Raw genomic sequence first — 3,172 nt, 5'->3', positions numbered from 1 at the left:
TGTCTGTGTGTGTGTCTGTACCGCACCCAGCGCCATGGGACTGGGGCTTCAGGCACATCGCTGCGCTGCCAATAGTAACGCGGCGGAGGAAGGGATCCCCCAGCTCGGCCCCGCTCTGCACAAAGGAACTTGGCACCAGGCCCGGAGGGGCCCGGCTGCACCTGGGAGGCCCCGAGGGGGCGGGGCGGGGCCCAGGGCAGGTGCCCGCTGGACCGAGGGGCGACGCACGCAGGGGGAGGCCCCGGCCGTGGCACCTGCCCCAGGCCAGGCGGACTTACCAAGGCCCCCCCCGCCCAGACTCCCCCCGCCCAGGGCAGCAGGGCGGCCCCGCTGCTGCCAGCGCCTCTCTGCGGCGGGGGGGTGGGGCCCCCCCCCTCAACCCCCCCCATGAGATGCGCCGCCCCCACCCCTCACGAGCCCCGTACCTGCAGCCTCTCCTGCCTGAGGGGGTGGGGAGGGCCGGCAGGGGGCGGGGCCGGCAGGGGGCGGGGCCGGCATGCAGATCAGCATGCAGATCGGCCGGCAGCCCCTCCCGCGCCCGCCGGGCGCCTAAAGAGAAGCTTCCTCCCGGTCCAACGGGCGCCCATGCTAATGAGCTCAGCCGCTCGGCCAATGGCAAGGCAGGGAACGCTCGCCGTATGCAAATTGCGCCCCCCCGGGACAGCGCGAGGCGGAAGGAGCCGCTTCCTGACTACAAGTCCCAGGGTGCATCGGGCTGCGATTTACCGCGGCTGCCCCCCGCCGCCTGCCCCGGGGGGCGGCGAAGGGGCAACGGCGGAGCCTGCCCGCGCCGCGCCCCACCCCCCTGCCCCTGCCCGCGGGAAAGCGGCGGCCCAGCCACGCCCCCGCGAGGCGCATCACCCAGCCCCGCCCGCCGGGCAGGGGAGCCCCCGGGGTGCGCACAGCGCCCCCCCCCCAGCCGGGCCCGTCCCGCCCCGCCCGTGCAGGGGGCGCGGGGATCCCCCCCCCCCAGCCAGGCCCCGAGCGGGGTAGGCGGGTCCGTGCCCTCTGCAAAGCCCCGAGCCAGCGAGAGCCCCCCCGTCCCCCCCCGGCGGGCAGCGGGGCGTCGGGCTCCTGCACCCCCGCGCTGAGCTCGGCCGCCGAGCCCGGGCCGAGCCCCCCGGGGGCCGCGCCCCGCGCCCCGCGCCGGGGCCGCTGACCTGAGCTCCGCGCCGGCTGCCGCTGCCCGGGGACCCGGCAAAGTTTCTGTTTCTGCGAGTGCGCGTCGCCGGAGAGCCCCGAGTTTCGCTTTCCGAACGTCAGCGCGGGGCAGCCCCGGCCCGAGCGGCTCGGACCCGCTCCCCGCCCGCCGCAGGCTCCCCCGGGCGCTGCTGCAGCTGGGGTGGGGACAGGTCCCTTCGCCCCGCCGCGGCTCCCCCGGCCGAAGCCCGTGCGCTAACGGGGCGCGTCCCAGCCGGCTGGACACCCGGCGCCGAGCGGGACGGGCAGGGCTCCTGTCCTGGCGAGCCTGCCACGGTCCCGGGCAGCAAGGCAGCGGGGTGCCCAGGGCCCGGACACAGGAGCAGGCGCTGGGCTACCCGATGTCTGATGTCTGAAGCGTCCAAGGCCCTGAGCCTGCTAACACGGATGTGTGAGACACGGGGGGGGTGAGGGAAGAGCTTGTTCTGGACCAATTTCTGTCCACACAGAGCTCTTCTCCAGGCCTGGAAAAGGGGTTGGGAGTATGTCTACCCTTCAGTCGCTACAGTGGCGCAGCTGCCGCATTTCAGTGTAGACACTAGGGATGCCTAGGAGAGGGCATCTCCCCTCAGCACAGGCCAGGGGTTCGGGTACCCCTGGGGCGATATCAGCTCACCCAGGTATGTGCCTAGCGACATAAAAAGCACTAGCAAAGTCGGTACCAACTGAAATCTTATAGGGACAATGATTTGTGTATACTGCTCTCTATAGGGCACACTGAAATGTAGAAAGAAAAGGAGGACTTGTGGCACCTTAGAGACTAACCAATTTATTAGAGCATAAGCTTTCGTGAGCTACAGCTCACTTCCTCAGATGCATATCGTGGAAACTGCAGCAGGCTTTATATATACACAGAGAATATTGTTTCATATTCTCTGTGTATATATAAAGCCTGCTGCAGTTTCCACGATATGCATCTGAGGAAGTGAGCTGTAGCTCACGAAAGCTTATGCTCTAATAAATTGGTTAGTCTCTAAGGTGCCACAAGTCCTCCTTTTCTTTTTGCGAATACAGACTAACACGGCTGCTACTCTGAAAACTGAAATGTAGGTACATTATTTATATTTCAGTTGATTTATTTTATAACTGGTAAAAATGAGAGTCGATCGTTTTTCACTAATAGTGCGCTGGGACACTTTTTTGTATTTTTAGGTCTGATTTTGTCAGCAAGCTGTTTCTAAGTGAGGTGAAAGCTGGGCGTACACAAGACAAATCAGACTCCGGAAAGGCGTACCGTAGTCTGGAAAGGTTGAGAGGCACTGACATAGATAATCTGCCTCCCCACTGGGCTTCACGCAGTTCGGATACGTCTCTCAGGGCAGGGCTACGCTTCAAATGCTGCGGGAGCACAAATGCGCCGGAGCAGCTGCACTGCTGTAGGGCTTCAGTGAAGACCCTCGTTAACCAACCTGCGTGAGAGGCGATAGCTAGGTCCGCAGAAGCAGCCGTCCTGTCAACAGAGCGCTGTCTACACTGGGGGTTAGGTCGGTACAACTGCATTGCTCAGAGGTGTGGACTTTTCACATCCCTGAGCGACAGAGCTATACCACTGTAAGTTTACAGGATAGAACTGGCCTCAGGGGTGTGGATTTACCCCTGAGAGAGAGAGCTATACCCATGTAAGTCCCTAGTGTAGACCAGGCCTTGGACTGTCACAGCCGCTGCAACAGGTTGTTTAGCATAAGTGGTTAGCAGATATTCTAAGGGACCATTCCATGTGAAATGACCCATTAACATCTCTGCAGTCATAGAACAGGCGGGGGCGGGGGCGGGGGGGGGAAGGGAACCTAAGGGGTTGCAGACTATTGTATTAAAGCTAAGCCATAAATCCAGTGTCTTCCCAGGTTTTGTGTGTGACCTTGGACCTCCCTGTGTCTCAGTTTCCCATCTGTAAACGGAGGGGTGGTGTGATAAGTGCATGAAAGACTGTGAAAAGCTTTGAGATCTTCGGCTGCATGAGGAGACTAAAGGT

The 3,172-nt window shown here is 62.7% G+C and overlaps 1 protein-coding gene across 9 annotated transcripts in view; it reads right to left on the bottom strand.

The window, feature by feature from the left end:
* RNF213 (ring finger protein 213) overlaps window positions 1-1,416 on the bottom strand; it is a 94,820-nt gene extending 93,404 nt beyond the window's left edge. For 5 of the 9 annotated variants that reach the window (XM_073310516.1, XM_073310517.1, XM_073310511.1 and 2 more), the window contains exon 1: window positions 1,161-1,413. The gene's annotated coding sequence lies outside the window, so the exon portion shown is untranslated. Of the gene's footprint in view, window positions 1-425; window positions 636-1,160 lie in introns of those variants that run through there. The other 4 variants (XM_073310522.1, XM_073310521.1, XM_073310519.1 and 1 more) reach the window with 2 other exon arrangements.
* Window positions 1,417-3,172: the final 1,756 nt, after the last annotated feature.

The sequence above is a fragment of the Lepidochelys kempii genome, chromosome 14 (genome assembly GCF_965140265.1).
Source record: "Lepidochelys kempii isolate rLepKem1 chromosome 14, rLepKem1.hap2, whole genome shotgun sequence".
NCBI classification, from domain to species: domain Eukaryota; kingdom Metazoa; phylum Chordata; order Testudines; family Cheloniidae; genus Lepidochelys; species Lepidochelys kempii.
This window is presented reverse-complemented; position numbering and strand designations above follow the sequence as displayed.